General features: G+C 37.4%; 1 protein-coding gene across 50 annotated transcripts in view; it reads left to right on the top strand.

The window, feature by feature from the left end:
• Nucleotides 1-24186, top strand: part of PAM (peptidylglycine alpha-amidating monooxygenase) — a 274133-nt gene that overhangs the window by 128157 nt on the left and 121790 nt on the right. The gene's annotated exons all lie outside the window — the stretch shown is intronic.

Here is a 24186-nt window from a genome sequence, read left to right as displayed (position 1 = left end):
ATAAAAGCATGTGGTTATTGCCAAGAACTTGAAAAACAAAACATTCTACACTTTTAAAAGTTAAGAAAACTGTTCATACAGGTGGTTGATTGTGAGGTTTCTTTAGCACGGTTTTCTTGTGATAAGAGAGATATTTTGCAGAAATAATGGCAGACCTCATAAAAGCATGACTTATAGAGCCTTTTGAGTAGAACTAGGTTGTTGCTAGGGATTTCCTATTTTAGTTACACACAAGAAGCTCAAACCCACTGCTGTCATGTGTGCAAGGTGTTTCATTAAGCATAAAAAGGCCAGAATTAATTATGCTGTGCAGCCAGGCAGTGCAGGGGTTTATGCATGCCGTGAAAAGATAGCCGTCTTCCTTTGAAGGGCTGCAGAGACATGGACAGACCTGGGTGTCACAGAGCTGCAGTGGCTGATGACTCATTGTTGCAGAGAACATTCTATTTTTCTTTTCTTTTTTTTAAATACTGAGAAAATAAAAGTATTCTACTTATTGAGGAGAATTCCTTTGAAACTGACATCTAGAAGCTCTGGAAAATACACATGGTCCTTTGTGGGGGGACTAGGATTGACATTCCTTTATTTGAGTTCCTGTGTATTATCTAACGATCTATAAAGAACTACTTCACTATTGTAAAAGTGACCCTCACCCCCCACCCCTGCCCATCCCCAAATGATCAATGACTAAGATGACTTTTCTGTATGTTTAGTTGTTAGTGTTCTGGCCTTTAGTTCCATAAGCTCTTTAGTTAGTATTTAGTCAAAAGAAGTGTAATGAGATTGGGAATAGGAGAGAATGGCAGTTGCTCACTTGTGAAGTGTGTTTCTTCTTGTCTCTTCTCACTTTTAAAAGTTATTTTTCCCCCTATTGCTTAAACTGACTTTATATTACTTAAAAAAAACACAACAAATCCATTAATTGATCTCTAAGCAGTCTTTCCCGTTAAGAATATTATTTTTTCAGATAGTTTTTTGTTGTGATACATTATTCTGTTGTGTTTTCTTCTCATAATTTCACAGTAATAACATTTAAATTACTTAACAATAATATTAATAGGTAACTGTGTTCGGGTCAATATTCTCAGAAAGAGTTCCTAGAGGAATTGATTATAAAAGAGCGTAGAGGAGCTCCATTTTCATAAAATAAAATGTTTAACTCTTTTTTTTTTGAAAGATTGGCACCTGAGCTAACATCTGTTGCCTATCTTCTTTTTTTTTTCTTCCTTTTCTTTTCCCCAAAGCCCCCCAGTACATAGCTGTATATTCCAGTTGTAGGTCCTTCTGGTGGCTATAACTCATTTTTATAATTTTATAATTATCAAAATAACTCCATGGAAAAAGAACATACATTAAATAAATTATGACGTCATTTTGCACTATCTGTGTTGTGCTTTGTCTCATGCAGTGGACTTTTGCTGGTTGCATTCCCAGCATGCAATCCCTTGTTGCTCCTTCCCGGATACCATGTGGTTCCCGGGAGCTGTCTACCAAGGATCCAGAGGGGGAGCACATGGCCTAGGATTAGCAAATGGCTGCGTAGCACCTCCCCTTCCACAAGAATGTGTGTGACCTAGACCAGTGCAATCAAATCTTAGGACCTTTGCTGTGGATGCAATTTTCTGCTGCATGTGAGCAAAAGACCTGTCTTTAGTTCTCGGGTCTTCTGAGTTCGTGACAGGAACCATGCCTGGAATAAAACTAATGCCATAGAGGGCATTGCAGAGAGACTGAAAGGAGAGAGGGACTTGGTGACATTGCTACTCAGGAAGTTCTCAGTTATGTTAGCCTTTCTTGTTTCCACCAGGTTGAGTTGGGTTTTCTCTGACTTGTAGCTGAAACTACCTAACTGAGTAAGAGATTCAGTTGTTCTGCCTGATCAGCTCAGAACTGGTTGTTGAATGTCTCTTCCGCTTTCCTCCATCACTCTCTATAGATCACATGCCATGAGTATTTACTGACTTGATCCGGCTGACATATAGGTCATATACTTGTAGCCCTTCGTGAGAAATGATAGTTATATGCCCATTGAGTAAATCCGGGAAGAGAAGGATGTGGAAGCCCCAGAACCCCTTTCCTCCTGAACTTGGCGTTCTTGGTGAGGGAGCTTAGAGCTGTGATACCAGGAGCACTTTTGGTGAAGAAAGTATTCTTTTCTTAAAATGCAGATGAAACTGAATTTAAAACACGTCGTTAAGAGGAAAGGAGATAAAAAGGCAAGGAAAGAAAAAGGAGAAAGTGTTAGAGGAAAGAAAGAAAAGGTGGAAGGGAATAAAAAGAGTGACAAAAAATATTCAAGAGACTAGAATGATCAAGAACAAAAATAAAGGGGAAAAATTAACAATAATTATACTATGAAGAGCAGAACATCTAACAAATCATAGAAGAAAAAAAGAGAGAGGAAACATAAAAACAAGGAAATGCATTGAGGAGTTAGAATACATATATTTTTTTTAAATGGCAGAAGGTCAAGAAGAACAACAAATTTAAAGAAAGAAGGAACTGAGGACTCAGAGCTTGAGTTGGTAACTGAGGCAGACCAAGCTGGTTAAAGACATATTCACTCAACAGAATTTTTTTATAAAATACATTTTAAGTTTTGGCAATAATGAAAGATACCTCAATAAATCTGATGTAAATCCTTTCCTTGGGAAACTTGAGATTGTTAAGTAGGCTGAAATAGAGAAGCAAACAGACGCAGGATAGAGGTGAAGAGAACCTTAGCTATAATATAGATATTACAACTCCATAATTTTGCAGATGAAATACAGGTCTACATTAGTGTCTAACCAAAGAATAGCCAGTCATGTCAGGCCTCAGAGCTGTAGTCCATTCTGCCATACTGTGGACTTCAGAACAGCCTTTAAAAATTTCTCCCATTAATGGGGTTGGCCTTGGGGCCTAGTTGTTAAGTTTAGTGCACTCCACTTTGGCTCCCAGGCCCTGACCTACACCACTCATCAGTGGCAGTGCTGTGGCAGTGACCCACATAAAAAATAGAGGAGGATTGGTGCAGATGTTAGCTCAGGGCGAATCTTCCTCAAGTAAAAAGAGGAAGATTGGCAGCAGATGTTAGCTCAGGCGAATCTTCCTCAAGTAAAATGAGGAAGATTGGCAACAGATGTTAGCTCAGGGCGAATCTTCCTCAAGTAAAAAGAGGAAGATTGGCAACAGATGTTAGCTCAGGGCCAATCTTCCTCACCAAAAATTAAAAAAATAAATAAATAAGTAAAATTGCTCCCATTAAACGAGCTCTGGATAGTCTGGGGAAAGTAGTTTATTATCTATTGCAATATCAATTTTATAACCAAAGTGTGTGCACTCTTTCTCTTCTCTGACTTGAAATTTTAAGAAGTTATTTCCATCCTCTTTCATACATTTTTCATTAATTAGTATTTTTTCAGGAGTTGGGAAGATGAGGGAGAAGAGTAAGTAGCTTTTGAGTAGCCTGGAATCGAGGGAAAGTAAGCAGATCTGGTGTCTGATGGCACTGGCTTCAAATCTAGCAGAGCTGTGAAGAGGTGATATTTAGAGACTCTTCTTTTAGCACTTTTTCTTCCTCCTTTGATTCCCTTTCTCACCAGGGACTCTTCCGGCTTTTGCTGTTGCCAACTCTCATATTGACAAACAAAACAATTAGATAAACTGCCAGTTCATGGTCATAGTAAGGTGCTATCATCAGTTGGATGTGTTAACTATCCCATGGGGGTTTGATTTTAAAATAAACTAAATGAGGCATAAGTACAATGATTTTACATAAGGTTTATCGTCTCAATCTAAGCTAAGTCGAGCTGGGTTAGAATGTAGGCTTTGGGGCCAGGCTGACGGCATTCTTGTCCCAGCTCTTGCCGTGTCAACTCAGGTGTGTTTCTTAACCAGCTAGTCCTGCTCCTTCATCTGTGATCAGGAGAATAATGGTGCCTGTCCAGGGTTGTTCTGAGGACTGAGCAGAGTAGTTATGCTAGCGGCATGTTCAATTGCCCTGCACGTGGTAAGTCTCAGAAAATGTGAACTCATATTGCTATTATATATGTGTTGAGGGAAATGTGAATGAACCTTAAGATGAGAAAGAAATTACCAACCGTTATGCTCTCAGTAATGACTTCAAGGAGGAGGTAAGACATTGCAATAATTTTGAAGAAGAGGAAAGTAGCTAAATGAAGACAAATAGAAGTAAAAACCTGGGCAAGAGAAACCTAGAAAAAGTAAGCAAGGAAGCAAATCTTTCAGTGTGCTTATTCTTCAGAAGTTATTTCCATTAAAAATGGCCCTTATGATCGGAGAATGAAGGAACACTGAGTATGGATATGTTTTTCTCAATGTTCTTCTATATCTTTTACGCTGTATAGAAAAGAAATTATCAAAAGCAGTTGCATCAGTATGGAGCCTTAATTTTTTTTATATTAGTTTGAAATCAGCGTGGATTTCTTCACTTTGCTGAGGACTTTGTACATTAACTTTATGAAAAAGTCACTCTTATCTGATGTAAGTCCTTTCAAATCCTATGTTTACACAGCATTTTGTTTATTACTGTTTGTTCAGCTTAGGTCCTCTGCAGTCTTGGCTTAAGGACGTACAAATGTAAACTAATTTGTAAAAAATATAATTTTATAAAATTAAATATTTCTGTTGAACCTAGTATCTTGAAACTATAAATAATTGAATTTCTTTCCATCAGGATGTGTTAGGCTGTCATTAGTGTAATCATTTTCTTCCCATATTTTGGAAGCAGTTTGAGAACTACGGAGGAATTCACTTTTTCCTTTCTGAACCTCTTGCAAATTCTTGTCTCATTCTGTGTTTGTCTTTTGAAGTGTCAGAGATCAAGCTTTGAAATTAGAAAGCAGCCTTCTCTTGTGTTCCTCAACACAAATTATCTATCACCAGCAACACCAGGAAATGAAACAATTCTGAGTTGAAAGATCGCATCAGATACCCCAGAGCAACAAGTTGAAAAACCTGAAATTAGAGTCTTAAGTTTTCACTTGTTTTAAAATAATGATGAAAGGGTATAGTCATTGAAATAAAACCAGAATGAACAAAATACTCCTATGAAATTTTTTCAAAAGCTTCCCACAGTGTTTCTCTTTGCTTTTTTCTTTAAATATGAATAATCATTAGAAAATTTTTACCAAGATATTTTAACTTTTTCATTTTCTAACAGAAGAAGGAAGAGCTTCCCCTTGCCTGCACAATGCATATATAATCATGTGATAAGAATTCAGCTTTCATAGGCTTTTCTTTTTTAAAGATTTTATTTTTCCTTTTTCTCCCAAAGCCCCCTGGTACATAGTTGTGTATTTTTAGTTGTGGGTCCTTCTACTTGTGACATGTGGGACGCCACCTCAGCATGGCCTGATGAGCGGTGCCATGTCTGCGCCCAGGAGTCGAACTGGTAAAGCCCTGGGCTGCTGAAGCAGAGCGTGCGAACTTAACCACTCCGCCACGGGGCCGGCCCCCATAGGCTTTTCTTACTGTACCTGTTTAAGAAATCAGTTTTCAAATATCAAGCCATTATCGTAACATCACTTATAAATAGCATTTGCATAGGATTTCTATTTATCAAAGAGGTAATATACAAGTTAAATGCAGAATTGCTGTAGTGCCTTATTTTTCTTGAGTTTAGAATGCCCCAATATTTGCATTTCTAAAAAATAAAAATTCTGGGGCCAGCCTGGTGGCATAGTGGTTAAGTTTGTGCGCTCAACTTTGGTGGCTTGGGTTTCACAGGTTCGGATCCCAGGCGTGGACCTATACACCACTCATCAAGCCGTACTGTGTCAGTGTCCCACATACAAAATAGAGGAAGATTGGCACAGCTGTTAGCTCAGGGTCAGTCTTCCTCACCAAAAAAAAAAAAAAAAAAAGGAAAGGAAAGGAAAAGAGACACCCCACTCTCCCATTCTTCATTCTTTCATTTCCCCTGACAGGCTAGCGTGACTTTCAGGTTAAGCCTCATTCCACAAGAGGAGAAAATTAATCTGTGGGCACCAGCAGCCTTCTGGACACCAGGAGAACATTATCTGTTGTACTCCTAGGAGAAAATTCATCCAAGCTCTTCCTGAAGCAGCTAGGTGATTGCTAGGAAATGCCCAGAGAAGAGCCTCACCTGACTTCAGAGTTTGTGCATCTTGAACCCCCGTGGATTCCCTGACTCCTTCTCTGTGGTCCGTGGCCACGTTCCATCCTGCGTCTCTAGTCCTTTGACCTGTCTGCCACTGCGTGCTTCACCCTCTTCCAATACAGTCTGTGCACTAGAACAAACATGGCACATGGGTTTACTTTTTGAGGCAAGTCCATTTAATTGAGAGGAACTGCCTGGAAGATGTGAAGAAGAATTGTGAGGCCATGAGTGTGAAAAGACAGAAGTGGTGGCTCCAGTAGCCACTCTTGCACCAGTGTATTTTTGTTGCTACAAGAAAAAGACCATAGGTGAAGATTGATTGTGTTAAACCATCGTCTCAGAATGAAAATGAGTCATGACTTTTAGTGTTTCTTTTTCCTCTATTCTTAGTTTTCTCTCCCTTCACAAAAAATAAAAGGAGCATGGTGATCTTGCTTGCTACTGAAGGAGGAAAATCAAGAAATGTCCTGGGCCGGCCTGGTGGCCGAGTGGTTAAGTTCGTGTGCTCCGCTTTGGGAGCCCAGGGTTTCGCTGGTTCAGATCCTGGGTGCGGACATGGCACCATTTGTCAGGCCATGCTGAGGCGGCATCCCACATGCCATAACTAGAAGGACCCACAACTAAAATATACAACTGTGTACTGGGGGAGAAAAAGCAGGAAAAAAAAAAAGAAATGTGCTAATTCTGGACTAGCATTTGCTTTTCATTTAGAAAGACTTAGGCAATGTTTATTAAATTCCAAGATTTGGAAAGAGAACAGCAAAAGAAATTAAAATGCTATACCCTTCCCCCTCCCAAACTGAGGAATTGGTATTACCCATTTTACCAATGGAGAAGCCACTAGCAAAGAAAATTCGATGATTATTCGCAAGGACAGTCACCAGGCCCTTGTTTTATTTACTTAGCTGCCTCACATTAAATTTTTTCCACTTTTTTATTTTGAAAGCTCAGGATTGGTGTCATTTAAGATACTTCATCTGAACTTGTATTTATCTGTATAATTCTCTTCTTGCTTCATCAGCAAGGCCCAATTATATGAGTTAAGTAGAATACGAAAACGTGAAGTGGATGTTGTAAATGGCCAGTTGAAGTCGCATGTAGTTCGTTGCTAATTGTTTAAGTTATGATGCCTGCTCTTTATTTTCACTAAAACCTCTTTAATGTCCACTTAGGGAAGATATGACTGAACTATTAGCACTGTTTTCCTCTGTTAGAATACTCTAAATATGTCATGAATCTGGGTTCACAGCTGCAAATATGTATCGACCATTTTCCCTTTATTAAAAATGAGAAACAGAAAGGAGACTTTTATTTTCGATTACTTTTTGATATTTGTGAATTAACATGATACTTGAGAATGTTAGAAAAAGTAAGTACAGTATAAGTGACTCCCTTATGACCACCTATTTTTTCAATAAGATTTAGAGTTCTTTTTGTTCGGTTTTGCTTTTTCTAGCGTATTTTTAAAGGAGAAAACACTTTATTGAGTGCTCCTTATATAACGCCACTGAATTAGGCAGCTTACAAGCAATGACTCATTAATTCTCATAAAAATTCTGTGTTCAAGGTTCTATTATTCCCACTTTTTATGTGAGAAATTGAAACTCAGGGAGATTAAATAACTTGTCCATAGCCAAATAGTCAGAAAATAGAAGAACAAGGATTTAAATACAGATCTATATGAATTTGAGACCTATGCTCATTTCATAATTCTGTGCTGCCAGTCTGTTAATGACTTATGTGTTTCCTAGAGAATGTTTCTATATATAGTTTAATGTGTGCAGGTGTGTGTACACACACACATCTATATTTTTTATTACACATATATTGTAAAATACAAGCTTCCTTCTGTTAAACAAACAAAATATAGGTTACTGGCTCCATCCTAAATCCTTGAATTACTTTTTTCTTATATTTTGTCATGTCCATCTAGAAAGAAGTGCTACTAATCTGAATTCTGGTAGGATAGTCCTTATCTCCTGGCTGTTAAAAGACACCTTGCAATCAACCTGGTTTAGCTGATTTTAACACAATTTTGAATTTTTCCTTTCTAAATCTAAGCAAATTATTCTTTAAAGAGTCAGGTAGTAGATCTTTTTGGCTTGCTAGCCATACTGTCTCAGTTGCAACTGCTGTAGTTGGAAAGCAGCCATAGACAGTATGTAAATGAATGGCTTGGCTGTGTTCCAATCAGAAACTTTATTTACTGAAACAGGCAGCCACCACAGGCTGTAGTCTCCTGATTCCTGATCGAAACCATTGCATATACCATGTAGGCTAATAGATGGATTTAACCTTTGGCATCTCATGAACTGTGTCTCTGACTTACAGAACATAGAGAATAAAAATACCAATGCAAGGTTAACAGCACTTTGATCTTTGTTCCTTAGTTACCTATTCAGTTTTCATAAGTAAATGGTCATGAACAAGAGTTCTCTTATTTGGAATACTGTATTTCAGGCTTCTGCATCTCAGTAAATGACAATTCCTGTGTTATAGCTCCTCTAGGCCAAATACGCAAGAGTCTTTCTTGGCTCTGTTTTCTCACACCCCATAAACAATATGCTAGCAAATTCTATTGCTTCTTCCTTCCAAATATATCCAGAATCCATTCCTTTCTCATCATACCCATCTTCCCACTCTGACCCAAGCACCATCCTCTCTTTCCTGGACTATTACAATAGCTCTCCTAACTCATCTGCCTTATACCCTGTGTCTCAAGCGTCTGTGCTCCATACAGCAACCACAGGAATTCTGTTAAAACAGAAGTCAGATCACATCACCTTTCTCCAAATGCCCTTTAAGAGCTTCCCAGCCCCCTCACATTTAAAACCAAAAACGTTAGAGCGACCTCTAAAGCTCTTCATTTTTCCTGCAGTCTTTCCACTCCTCTCTCATACCTCATTCCTGTTATAAGTGATTGTAGGTATAAAACAATTCAGAACTCTGGTTCTGCCTCTTTTTTGCTGGCTGCAAAATCTCAGGCAAGATGATACTTAAACCTTAATGAGCTTCGGTGTCTTCCTCTGTAAAATGGGGAGAATGATAGTTCCCATCTGATAGGATTGTAGTTAAGTGAATTAATATGTGTAAAGCCCAGTGCCACTCAGGAAATTTTAGTTATTGTTATTTCTGCCCTGAAGTACATGAGTGAAGGCAAGAACAATATAATATCTTAGAATTGTTGAAATAAAGAATTACAGAGGATCATGTTGAGAAAGCAGAGGATGACTCCAACAACAATACTTTAGTGAGCACTGCAATCGTAATTTTGTAAAGCACATTATAGAAGCAGATCAGAATCTGCATTTCTCTCTTGCTTGGTTAGGAACATCTTTGTGGAGGCAGTAGGATTTTAAGAGTGTAGTTCAATGGGTAGAAAGAGAGATTTGTAAACGTATTTAGATCCCTATAAAAGCACCATTCTAGAAATAGTGCTGTAAACAGATGAAGTAATCAGAACCTCAGCTCATAATTTTGTCTTTGAGAGAATCTAGCAATAATAATAATAAAAAAAACCCTAGTAGGTACAATTTACTAAGAGAGTGATTATATACCTTTAGGCACCAAAGACCATCACTGCCAATCATATAAAACAAAAATTCAAAGTAAAGTTGATTAAAATACAATTATGGAGGGGTTATTGGTAGTATCAAATAGACTTCAAAAGAGAAGTGTATAAAGCATTTGAATATTTCAATCAACAGAATAATTTAATATATAACATATAGTAAATATAATTTAATATCTATATAGATAGAAAATTTTACAATTTAGGAAGAGATATACATTCTTTTTGAATCTATATAGAACATTTATTTAAAAATCATATAACTAGACATTAAGAAACAAGTTGATTACAATAATTAGAGTTTTATAGCTCTCATCCTCTGATAATAATCCAATAGTACTAGAAATAGACCATGAAAAGATGTCATGGGAAACTTGCCTACCCAAAATGAAGGACCCTTCTTCTACACAACCCCTGAGACCAGGAGAAAAATAAAAATTGCAGTTATAAGTTATCTAGAGGGTAATGGCAAGGAACATACATGATAACAAAACCCCATGAGACCCAGCTAAAGCAGTAATCAGAGAAAAATTGGTAGCCTTAAATTCTTTTATAGAGAAAAAGTAGAATAAAAGTAAAAGTATATAAATATTCACTTAAAAAATGAGGAAAAGAGCAGTCAAATTGGTGAAAAGGAAGAATAAAGATAAAAGCTGAAATTATTAAAATAGGTTAAAAATAGAAAGGTATAAACAAAATAAGAAACCATTTTTTTGAAACATTCATTAAAATGGATAAGCTCATGGCAAGCCTAACTAAGGATAAAAAGTGCAAAAAATTATACATTATTAAGTATTAGAAAGAGTAAAGGAAAAATGTTAGACTATTATTTACAACTCTGTGTTGGTAAATTTTATAGTGTTGAGGAAATGGATGATTCGCTAGAAAATACTTAGCCATCCAAATTGACCTAAAAGGATCTTTAAAATACTGAACAGACTGCTAACTGTAGAAGAGACTGGAAAGGTAAAAAGATTATATGTATATATATATATATATATATATATATATTTATACACACGTATACACACACACACACACAAACTTTTAAAAATGAGAAGTATTTGACCAAGAACAGACTGAGTATGAGTAAAAACACATATGACAGAAAAAAGGCTAATACACCATGTAAAAAAGAGAGGTCCCAAAGACTACTGCTAAGACAAGCAACCCAAAACAAAAGTAAATGAAGAAATTCAATGTAAAAGTAACAGAATGAACAAAGTTCAACCCTGTTAACAATCATAGAAATTAAAATTAAAGGAAAAAACAAGATACCATATTTTTTCTTCCATTTATTTGGCAAAAAATAAAATGGCTATATTATACAGAGCTTTTAAGGATGAAAAGATATGAACGGTCTCATACATTGTTGGTGGGAGGGTGCATTGCCGCAAGCTTTTTAGGAAAGTTATCTGGAATTATCTTTTAAAGTAACAGTACTCGTATCCTTAAAATTGTGAGAGATCATTCTATAGAATATTATGCAATAGGTGAAAGACAGATAGATCTATGTGTCTTGCCCTAGAAGTATTGTCATTGTGTATTAAGTGAGAGAAGCAAAGTGCAGAGTCGTGTGCAGACTGTGATCCCTTCTTAAGAAAAATAAATAGTAACAAAATCCCTATATATATGTGTCTGTCTGGTTGTATATTTTGGTATGGGCATGGAGAAGTTGGAAGTTGGAAGGAGGCACATTAAGGTGTAAACACTGGTTCCCTTGGAAAGGTAGCAATGGAGGAGGATGACAGCAGATTTTTTGGTATACATCAAAGTTGTTTTATCATTAAAAAGATCACCTATTATTTTGTAATTGCTAAAAATTAGTAATGGAATAAATAAGCAATATCACGAATAAAAAGAATACCAACAAAAAGGATCTTCTACCCTTCTGATATAAACCCCTCATGTTCTAGAAATCTTCAGAGGGGTTTTCCACACAATGCCTCTAATTGATAAATTTTTAATTCCCATTCCTCTGCTTTGCAGCAGTGCTATTAAGAGAGCCTGATTAATTAAAGAACTTGGGAAATTTGGTACATGCTTGGAAACAAATAGAGCCAGATTTGTAGGGGGTCATTCTTCTGTTATAGTCGGTCTAAAGATATTTGTGGAAGGCAACCATGCATATCTGTCCACATTAGCAAGAAAAGTGATTCTCTTTGCACTTATTAGCCACCAGAAGAATCCTCTTTGTTTCACTTATTTTCAGATTTATGAAGTCTGAATTAATATTTCAATAACCCTATTCACAAGGAGCATTTGGAACAATTCCCCGTGAATGTTGCATTCTTTAAGCAAAAGTGCAGAACATACTCTTTCAAGGCACCGATTGCTTTTCACAGATAATGTATTCTCCTTAATCATGTATAAAGGGACAACATTAAAGGAGTAGCTCTGTCTTAGCATGCAAAAGTCACCCCATCCAGCAAACCTGAGAGCAGTTTTAAAGAGGAAGGTATATAAAAATAGAGAGTACATTGCTGCTGTACATTGTGTCATACTCCCGTCCTCAGCTAATCCAGTATTAAGTGAAAACATTTGCCATGGCAACATCGATTTACAAAGGGCAAATGATGTTTCTGAGAGATTGGAGTATTTCCTTTTATAGATTCAGATGTGCACACAGTTAACACTTCAACACTGTATTTAATAATTTTATGTATAACTGAAAAAGCTTTTCTTGATTCTTTTTAAATGTTTTACTTTGGAAATAGAATCCAAAACAAAACAAAAGACTCTTAACAAAAACTGACACCAAATTAAATACAAGCAGAAAAATACCACTAAAATATTTCAGCCTTCACTCTTATAGAAATAAAAATTATTTCATGTCCTAAGCTGTACTGAACTATGGTTAAATTATTTGCTTCCAAATGAATGATCATTTTGCTGTGAAAATGCAAATTCTGTGTTTACCTCACTATTTCTACAGTTGATGTTATTAGTTATAATATTTAGCTTCTCCATTTTGGATATGTTAAAATATTAATTTTATCTCCTTAATGTATTTTTCATAAATGCTCAGGCAATATTCACCGATATTTTACTGATGTGGTTTCAACTCCGTGCCTCAGACTTTGAAGGCAGACGCAGTAAATGTAAAGAAGATAGATTGGTAGCCTGGGGAAATGCAAGTATTAAAGAGGTGACTGTAGTAGGGTCAAACAAGTTTAGAAGTTAACAAATAGTCTCTGTATTGTTTTTCTGCTGTCATAACCGCTCCATAAAACAAAATGGAGAAAATTGTGCTCAGGGGTGAGGAAATTAAGTTCCTGCCCTAAATAGCTCAGAGTTGAGAGTAAAAAATATATCTTACTCAACATGAATTCTTTGACTCTGCCAGAGGTATATACTGTTCCATCTTCTACCTATCATTTATTCAATCAGCACAGTAAGCATGGGTCTGGAAGCCCACGGCTGCTCCGTGTAAGGGGACTTTTTGTCCTTCAATCAATTATGGCAGCAGTCTCTTGAAATAAATAAGATATTTCATACAGTTACTACCCACAATATTCCTTTTTCACTTTGGTTTGCGGTGACCTGAAAACTTTCTGCTGTAGCCAGAGAGATCTGAAGCACCACAGAAGCAAATAAAAGCCAAATCTAGCGCTGTTTAATGCTTTCACGTCTGCTGCTGTTGGAAGACCCCAAGTTTACTGGAAGACCGTGTATTTATTTCCCCACTTCCCTTCTTTCCTCAACATATATTCCCCAAGATCCAGAAATGTCAGTTGTCCAAAAAAAGTTCACAGATATATGAATCCAAGATAGTTCCCTTCCATTTTTTAAATAAATCTTCCAGAACCTATTTATTGCGGTTAAGAACTTTATAGAGAATAGAGATTTGCAAACCTGTGAATCACTCTGTTATGAAGGAGAACATTAATTCAATTAAGAATGACCTTTTCTCTTCATTGTGGTAGTCAGTGCAGGAAATCATTGACTGAGAGTGAATTTTTTCTTCAAGGTATATTCAAACCTACAAGCGAAATCCAAATATATCAGCACACTTTTAGTATTAGTAGAGTTAATTCAGGCAAATATAAAATTTTTGAAAGTAATTTTGCAGGATATTGAAATGTAAACAAGATTGAAATGATTTTTCCAACTCTTACCTTTCTAAATATTAATCTGCCACATAATTTTCTTTCCTGGGCCTTTATGAAATAATCTTACATCACCATTGTGACACCAGTATACAGCAGTCACTATAATGTACCTAATCTATTGTGTATTGCAACGAAGAGCCTTGTTAGCTAGCCTTAGTTTACAATAATACTTCCGTGGGTCAGAAGAAGTCTGAATTCCACCTGAGTATTCATCACCCCAGGAACGAATCTCCATTTCATGTCTCTTCATTGAAATATCATCCCCGCTCTATCTTTCTTTGAGATGTACTGTCAAGAATGTAAGTTCCTTGAGAGAAAAGAGTTGTCTGTCTTGTTCACTATTGTACTCCCTGGGCCTAAGAAACAATGCTGGGTGTCCAATAAAGACTAGTTGAAAGAAATTTTTTTTAAGGGAAGGAAAGTATCTTCATACCAGAGTATTCACTGCCCCTTCCCAATACTCCCAAACACACACATGCATGCACATGTGCACACACGCACACACAACACGCACATACCAGTGACTGTAGTATTTTTACGCCTCCTCATTTATCGCAAGTTGAGTCCCCTGCTGCCATGCTCTTCCTGTGTAAGAAATGTTCTTAAGTTCATTGTTTTAATTTCAACTGCTAACTTTTTGCTTGCATGATTTTTTCATTTTTATTGGCTTATTTGAGATATAATTTACTAGAAAATAAAAATTCACTAATTTTAAGTGTATAATTCGATGAATGCTGATAAATATATGCAGTTCTGTAACTGCCACCAAGACATGATGAAGAACATTTCCATCACCCCAAAATGTTCCCTTGTGCCCCTTTGTGCTCCCTTCATTCCTTCCCTCATCCCCCAGCCCTGATAACTACTGATCTCTCTGTCATGGTAGTTTGGCCTTTTCTAGATTTATATATGAGCGTAATCACAACAGTATATAGTCTTTAGCATCTGGCTTGTTTCACTCAGCATGGTGCTTTTGAGATTCGCCCCTGAACTTGTCTTGATCAGTAGTCTGTTCCTTTTTATTGCTAGTCGTAGCTGTGGGGGAGTCTGGACTCTAACTCAGGCAGGCTGGCTTCAGACCCTGTGCTTTTTTCACTGTTATGTTATGATGTTTCTCAGTCCCTATAATTTTCTTAACAATCATCTCTGATAATGCTATTCTCCTACTCAAAAATCTTCAGCAACTCCTCGTTCTGACCAAATATATTTCCTAGTCCGTATTCTTGTTTTTCAATTCTCTGCCCTATGGTCCCCATCAGAGTCACTTTAATTTCTGTTCCCTGCATTGCTCCTTCCTGAATTCTCCCGTTTTCTACCACGCTTTGTCTGTTTGTTGTTCCTACAGGTAGAGCCGCGGAACCTCCTGATGTTATTGTCTCTGCCTGTTATAGTTTCCTTGCCCTGTATCTTCACCGAGTGAAATCAGACATCATTTATTAAGTTACAGAATAAGTGTTTCCTTCCCTATGAACCTTCCTGATTCCCTCAGACTGATCTGATCCAAGTGCCATAATAATTTGTACCACTCTTACAGACCTATTTTATTGTCGCTCACAGCGACTCATTTTCATGTTTTAAATCTCTCACACTAAAGGGCTTCTGAAACCAGTGACTCCATCTTATTCATCTTCGTGCATATTTTTGTCACTTTATTCTCATACTGAGCAAAAAAAATCACAATCTATATTTAAAAGAAGCCAGCTCATTACCTGTGCTGCAGACAAGATGCTGTTTGCACAGTATTTTGTATTGTGGCTTGCACATAGAAGCCACTCAGTAAGTATTCAATGATTAATAGATCTTCCTTGAATCTGTGCTTAGCTGTTTCTTCTGCTCTTGGGTACGTTTAGGAAAGCAAGTTTGCTGATGACCCCTATGATGTAATAACGATTGTTTATCTAGTTAAGGCTATATTCTCAGTGCCTTGCAGAGTGCCTAGTGAATATTTGCTGAGAATAGATATTTATTGGTTGTGTTCTTTGGTCAAGGCAAAAGCACATTAGCAAATAACAGATTCAGTAGGCAGTTAAACATCTCATCTTGGTTAAAACTGTTGGAACCCCATTAGACTGTTTTACTTCCTTAGTAGTATAAATTCTGTCTACAGTTCTTTTTATTTCTTCCTTTGGAATGTCTTTCACATTCGTCCCTTTTCCTCTCTGTCCAGCGACGCTGGTTCCCTTCATTCCCTGTGCTTCCTACACTCCCTCTCCAGGCTTTGCCCTCGCCCTGTCCTTGCTGTGCCTGTTCTTGCCTCCTGTCTGCCCTGGGTAATGCCTTCCCAGCTTTCAGATCTCAGCCTGAGCATCATTTTCTTAGAGAAGCTTTTCCTGACCACCTCCCTTTCGCCCATCCCTCCCACCCCGACCCCCACCTTTCAGAGAGCTGTCAAAGCTCTCGCAGCACCTCATGCCTTTTTCAGGGGACCCTTCACAAACGCACCTTTACGTTCGTTCCTGTTGTTACTCAGTTCATGCCCCTGTTTCCTCTCCAGACTGCAGACTATGTGAGGGCAGGGAACACATCTGTTTCTGCTCACCTGTCTAGTCCAGGGTCTGGCAGTAGTAGACTCAGTATACATTTACGGGATGGGTAGACACATGGGACATATAGCTGAATGAATGGATGGATTTCCACTGCTGCTCTCCCGTACGGACTTAACCCAGGTTGATAGCAACACATCCTGATTTGGTTCCAGACTCCACTGCCTTCCGCCTCCCACTGTATCCTCATTGCTCATTCTCAGTTCCATCAAAGTGTTGTTCCTAAAGGACACCACTCAGGATTTCATGCCCTACACGTCACTTACTTGCCGTGACTAACGTCACATCTAAACAGATCAAATCTAAATTCTTATCTCCCAAACCCTTTCATTATCTGGCTTTGCTCAGTCTATCCAGTTTCCTTTCTCAGAACCTCCTTAAAAATGTCACTCTTTGCCTTTTAGTCTAATTACTACACTGTCTCTGCTTCCGCCATGGTTGCTCCCATCTCTGGTTTTTGTTTAAACTAATTTTTCAGCTCAGAGGGTCTTCCTCTTACCTTTGTTTATCTGAATTCTTCTCCTCCTACGTGAAGACTCAGCTTCTCTGTTTAGGGCCTCTCAGATGCTAAGAGAAGCCTAGGTTGCTTCCTTTTATTTTTGAGGCTTCCATTTTATCATTTTTTAAATATTAGGAAATGCCAAAGCAAGAGTATAAAAGCAGGGATGTATTCTACACCCTGGATATTCTCCATTGGCCCCTCCAGATGTACTTTCCACTCTTCTCCAGCCCACTCCGGGCTCCAGGAGGCTGACTTTTATGGATGCCATCAGTAAGCTCTGTTGCTCGCTGGTTTCCACTTGGCTTTAGTCAGTGGGAGGAACTGGCAGAAGACTGGGAAGCAAGAAGATGAGGTCAGAGTATTTATTTCTTTGGCTCCTTTTCTGTTGGATACTAGGTTGACAGTGACTGGTTTCTCTCCCTATGCCGTAGCTCCTGTCATCTTCTCCTGTGGCGAAAGCAGTTTCTGGTTTTGATAACTCTTCCTCTTCTTGCCTAATATGTCTTTGAGTGGTAACAGCTTGCTACTTTATAAATCCCTAGGGTGTTTCAACATCCATTATGTGCTTCCCTTAACCTCACTCACAGCTTTGTCCTTGGTTCCTTGGTTAAATTTTCCTCAATTGCCCCCTTTATTGGTGCCTTCTGTTTCCTAAAGGAACCTTGACTGATATATTTTAAATATTACATATAACAAATTAATACTTTCATTATAGAAATGATACAGTGCAATATACAGTGCCATTCCCAAGAAAATTACAAGATTTGTAAAATGTATTAAGTCTGTGCATTACAAGTGGTGGGATCTGAACACAAGCTGAAAGTTGTAAGGTAAATGTCATCTTTTTTCAATCCTCTTTGTCTCTCTCACTCTCTGTGTAAGATTGTTAGGGGAAAATGCCCTCTGAATGTTGGGCCCAGACAAAAGGCCTTCCCTCTCTGCCCCCGGACAGGTCCTATCCAGGACCATGCCCTCCCTTCTGATCTCTCCCTGCTCTGAACTCCCATCGTTCTTCTAGCCTTTAACCCAAAGCTTAACACTTCACTGTTTCCTATGGTAGGCTTATCTCCTTCATTAGAGTCTAAAATTTCTGAAGGAAGAGAATTTTTTGTATCTATTTTTATGTCCCGGGAGAAAAATGTATATAGAATCAATGTATACTTGTTCAGTTTGTTGGTGGTTGCATTAATTGGTTGGCAGGTTGGTAATAAAGATTCTTAGGGACAAACTGTACTTCTAATATACACAAAATTAAAAGTCTTGTATAGTATGTTATGAACTCCCACATACACATCAACGATGATCAACTCATGGTCAATCTTGCCTTACCTATATCCTCCCCCAGCACACACACTGAATTATTTTGAGGCATCTGCTGGAAATCATTTCATTTCATCTCGCTTACAGTATCTCAGTATGTATTTTTAAAAGATAAGTACTTCATTTTTAAACATAATCATAATCACCATTATTACCCTTATATCATCGAATATCTAGTCAAGTGTCAAATTTCTCTGATTGTTATATTTTTAAAGTGTTGGTTTGTTTGCATCAGGATCTAAATGTAGTCCATGGGGTAAATCTGGTTGATATCTCTCTTTTACACAGAGTCTTGAAATTCTTTTTGTCTCTTTCTTTTTCCTTGTAATTTATTTGTGAAGAAAACAAGGTATTTGTTCTAAAGAGTTTTCTGCATTCTAGGTTTTGCTGGTTGCATCACTAGAATATCATTTAACATGTCCCTCTGTCTTTTGTGTTTCCTGTACTGGTACATCTAAAGGCTTGATTAGATTTGGGTTCAAGTTTTTGTCAAGAGTTTCATAGGTGATGTTATATGCTACCAACAGGAGGCATGTAATGTCTGATTGTCTCTCTTCTTGTAATTTTAATCCTACTTATTAAATTGGAATTGTGAGATTGATTAATCCATTATAAAGTTTCCTATCAAGTTTTCACCTATTGGTTTTAGCAGCCACGGTTGATTCTTTAGATGATCATTGCCTAGATTCATTAGAAGTTGCATATGCTGAGTATTCTAATCGTGTCATTCCTTATGAATTTGTCAGTGTAAATACTTCTATTAAAAAAACTTTACCCCACAAGTTACATGATCAGTCTTAAATTCAGTTTATATTGTTTATACAGGTCATGTTGAATAACTGTTGTATATAAAAGGTCAGATTTTCTTGTAACACCTACTAAGGGCCACTGACTATGGAAACGTAATCATGTAATGATAATTTAGATTTGTTTAGTTATATTGTTCTTATCATTCTCTGTCTGTGTTTATGTGTGTGTGTGTAAGTCTGAGAAAACATAAGAAAATAAAGCTGATTTTAAAGCATTGAATTTACTTTTTCATTTAATATTAGGAATTTTCCAAGCTAGCTTAAAATACTGAAGTGCAGTGTTTATGTTTATAATGCAAAATGAATTGATGACAAGTAAAAAACATATCTGGAAAACAGACATTTGCAATTTCTACAGCTATTTGGTTCATTATAATAACTCCATTAACTATATGACAAATATCCACCCCTGGGAGCTTAGATACAAAGAGAAGACAACCTTTATAGAATCGTTCCTTTGCTTGAATTATTAATATTGTCTTTCAATGGAAGTTGGAAAATTACAGTGGGATAAATTTGCTTTGGTAGTCTTAAAAATAAGCACAAATAAAATCCTTAAAGGAAAAAATGACTCAATGCTCTGGAGCTATTTCTGTAAGAATAGGCCCTTTATGGAAGATTATTAGTCATGTAACCTAACAAAATTTAAAAACTAATTCAACCAACGTTGACTGCATACCCAGTTTTTGTGCCAGGTGATCTTTGGGAATACAAACAAAAGTAAACCAAGGGTCCAGCCCTTAAAATACAGTCCAGTAACAGGAGACAGACTAGCAAACAAGGAGCTTTGTTATAACTCCCTAATGTTGAAACAAAGATGTTTATGATGTGCAAAGGAAAAGCAAAGAGCGTTCCAAAGAATATTTTTATATTTGATTTTATAGTTCCTGTTAGAAGTTCAAGGCAAAGGATGCAAATCTGTTGTAATATTTTCTTTATGACTTAGACATCTAAGGAAAATGAATAGGTCACGGAATCACTGTGAGAGAGGTGGAGAGAAGCAGAATGACTTTGCCGTTGATCATTATACTTAAATATATGACTTCATCATTAAACATAAGTATCCCGTGCCTGTTGTACCTCTTCTTTTGATGAAAAAAGTCTCATTTTTCAGAAGCCACAGTTGTCTTCATTTATCTTAGAATTGAATGGCTTTCCATCTCTATTTCCCTCAAGATCATCAGGCTTGCTGACCTGGGAGTTGGCATTTTATCTCTTGTTGGCCCTTGTATCTTAGTGTGTCTCGGCATCTAGCTAAGAGATGCAGCAGAAATGTCTACTTGAGTATATATTTAATTGACATAGTTATTTTATTAGACAAGAAGACAAGGATTCCAAAAATTCTGAACATTGCACATTAATACATTGAAATGTATTGCCCAAAGATTATCTACCACTGGTTAAATTTAGAATCATGAGGGTTTGGGTTTTGTTTTCAGAAATGTACTGTCAGGACCTATTGGTTGCCTACTCTACAGATATCTCCTCCCCTTCTTTCTTGCTAACTGAACCCCTCTTTTGTTCCAGCCTTGGCCTTCCCTAACCCAGAAAGTGAATCTTGATTAGACTAAGCCAATCATGGTAATTCTTTTTCCCTTGCTAATGATTGGTTTAGAGCTAGGCATGTGATACAGTTCTGGCCATTTAGATGTGGAGGGGATTCTGCTGGAGGCGAAGTGCTTCTGGGAAAGTTTCACTCTTGAAAAGGAACTTAAAGAAGAGACTTTCCTTCTGCTGGCCTTTGGGAATTGCTTTGTGAGAATATGATACTGGAAGCTGCTGCAACCATCTTGCCATTATGCAGAAAGAATCCTACAGATGAAAGGCAATATACTGAATATGACAAAGCTGAAATATGGAAAGAACCTAGGTCCTTGATGACATTGTTGAGTTCCTGGATGAAATAACCATTCCTGCATCTGTCCTACTTCTGGGCTTCTTATTATGTGAGAGACTTTATCTCTGTTAGTTTAAGCCATTTTGAGTTGACCTTCTGTAGTTTGTAACCAAATTCATTCTCAGTAATCATAAACATTTTTTAGGATCTCTTGCATATGACTGAGATCACATATATGTGGGGTGGTATGGTTTTTGTGATATGTCCTGGTGACCGTATGCTCAATTCACTCTAAGGCAAAAGGACTGTTTCTGATAAACAGTTTCATAACCCTAACTATGCGTCACCATTTTGCTTTCTTGGAATCTTTGTACCAATTTTAAGCATGACTAGCAATGAAATAAAAAGTTAATCATCTTTCAGGTGAAAAATTCTGCTAATAGTTGCCATAAGTACGTAAATATATTTGAGCTTTACAAGATTATTTTCATGCTTTACATTTCTTCCACAGGAAACCTATCAGGCAATTGTACACTCTGCTAATGCCAGTTATCAGTGCGTAACAAATACTAAAAGTGCAAATAGTACATTAATTTGCAAATTGTTCTTTGCTTGTCTGTGAAGAGTCACAATTTACACACTATTCTTAAAGTATGCAAAGAAAATAAAGATTTTAATTTTTAAAACTGATTCAATTTATCTTCTTAAGCCCCTGACTCTCTGGGTGGCAAGGGAAGAAAACCTTAAAAGTATCAGTTGAAAGTATCTCACTCTCTTCAGATTCAAGACAATAAGCTCAATTTTTGATTGAGCTGTTTTCCTTCCTCTCCATTTTTTATTTGTCAGGATAATATCTGGGTATATGAATAGGGGTGATCTTACATGAATGGCCTTGGGCAGTGGAAGAGGTGAATGTGGTCCATGGACTCTGTTCCTTTAATTGGTATCAACCCTGACAACTCATCTGTGACTATGAAATTGACTTCCCCTTGGCCAGAGACTTTCTTTTATTTCCTGTTCCTGTCTGGAAGGGTATTCTGCCATGCGGTGTTCTCTCCCTTTCCTAGCTAGCATTAGCCCTGCCCCCTTCCTTGGGGCCATAATACCAGAATGGTTTCTCAGGAACCAATTGTGATTTATTTGGGAGAGGAATGTGAATACAATAGCTTAATATTTTCAAAATATTAGTCTCCTTACAAATACGTAATACCTGAAGAATCGAAGCCTTGTCCAGATCTGTAACATTTATACAAGTATGCTAAAGCCTGTTGGATTACTAAAGTTGCCCATTTTAAAATTGTAGTATTTGCTCTTTTCTAACTTTTTTAGGTGAAAAGTATGCACTTTTATAGTATACCACCTCATTAGTTCTTAATACATTACAAGAAATTAAAATCACTGTGTGCTGACAGGGTAAATCAGGCATTCAGACTCCTAGATTTGTGTTGACACCACTAGTCTATGGGACAGTAGTTTCCCAGGTTGGAAATCAGGACCCACAGAGAGTCATTACTTCTGGCAGTACACTCTGTTGGAGCTTATATAATAGCAGTATTGCTTCAAATAATTTTTCCTTATATTATTTTATTTTGAATATTTGGAAATTTTTTAGTTGACATTGACCCATCTTTTTTCTTCAACCTTCTAAATCTTCGTCTGGTTTTTGTTGCTGTTGTTATTGTTTGTTTTTTCATTTTTCTTTTCATTGATGTTCTTTCCTGCTTTCCTGTTTCCCAAGTGGCCCTAGGCCCTCAGACCATCACCACCAGAGCTGGTGGGAGAACGTTTTGGTGACTCTGCTATGTACTGTTGCTGCAGGTGTTCTTTATTGGGAGGCAGTGTGGATGACGGCACTAGAGAGGCTGCAGGTAACTTGGGCAGTGAGTTTGGCTGGAGCTTTACAGAGCCTTGAGAAGACCCTGAGTCGTGAGACCAGAGTAGCCACAGTCATAGTCCTTGTAGGAGGAGCTACAGGGAAGAACCAAGTTCCGTAAAATAAGTTAAGGATATTAACAAACAAAAAAGTAGATGTCCAAATGTTGGTATTGAATTGTAGCCGTCCCTATGAGAACACTGCTAACATATGGATTTTGATTAGTGACATTATCAACTACGCCCTCCTTGAAACATTCTTTTCTTTTAGCTTCTATGATATAACACTCTCCTGGCTTTTCTCTAAACTCCCTAGCTGCTCTTTCTTTGACCAACCACTTCAGAGCTCTGTCAGTTCTCTTTTCTGTTTTACTCTCTGCTCTCAGAAAGTAGCCTCCTCCACATCCACACTGCCCAGTTACCACTCAATTTTCAAGTCATATAAGTTTATATCTCTAAGCCAAATCTTTCTTCTGCACTCCAGACCTTTGACCCAATTGCCCATTTGACATTTATATGTAGATTTTTTCAAAAGCTTCTTAAATTCAGCATATCCAGTGCCAAATTCATCATCTTCTTCAAGCCTGTCTTCTTGTATTTTATGTCAATGAATGCTGACATCAGTGCATTCAGTTATACAAGCCAAAATTCTGGGAATCTTCCTCAACACTGCCTCCTTACCTTCCATTTGAATCCATTCTGAGTCATGTCTATTTTACCCTTCTAAATGTCTCCAGAATCTGTCCTCTTCTATCCTTCTCTGCTCCCATCACCCAGTTTCAAGCTAGTGTCATCACTTTTCTTGAACAACTACATGGCCTTTGTACTGGTCTCATCTAGTTAATTCTAGCCTCCGTGTCAGTTTCCTACAGAAAAATTCATTGGCTTTCTGTTGCTCTTAAGAAAAACAAAACAACCAAAGTCCTTCACATAGACAACAAGTCCCTGCATTATGTGCCGCATCTTTTCCAGTCCAAGGTAAAACATGTTCCCCCCACCCCCACCCCCGTCCATATGTATTGGCTTTTGTTTTTCTCAGTCAAACCAAGTTCTCTCTAATTACAGGATCTTTGAAAATGCTGTTTCCTCTGCCTCAAACGTTGCAAACCCCCCTTCACCAAGATCATTGCCCCTGAATTCCTGGCTCTTGTAGCAACCTATACTTCTCCTGTGTATCATTTGAAACAGTAAAATTTAACACATACTTGTGTGATTATTTGTCTTATACTAGTTGACTGTAAACTCTGTGAGGACTAAGACGTCTACTTTTTCTTACAGTTTTATGAGTTTAGTACAGTGTCTGGTTCATGGGAGTTCCTCAACATATATGTTTATTGAATGAATGAATGAATGGGTGGAAGAATGGATTTCTACACAGGCATTAAGAGAGATTTAAAGGTAAGGAAAGTATAGATGACTATGGCCAGATACATGAGAATAGACCCAGAAAGAACAGAAGTTGTGTAGACCACTTTGTTTTCTAATGGTTCATTTTA

This window comes from Equus asinus, chromosome 9, assembly GCF_041296235.1.
Source record: "Equus asinus isolate D_3611 breed Donkey chromosome 9, EquAss-T2T_v2, whole genome shotgun sequence".
Lineage (NCBI taxonomy): Eukaryota > Metazoa > Chordata > Mammalia > Perissodactyla > Equidae > Equus > Equus asinus.
This window is presented reverse-complemented; position numbering and strand designations above follow the sequence as displayed.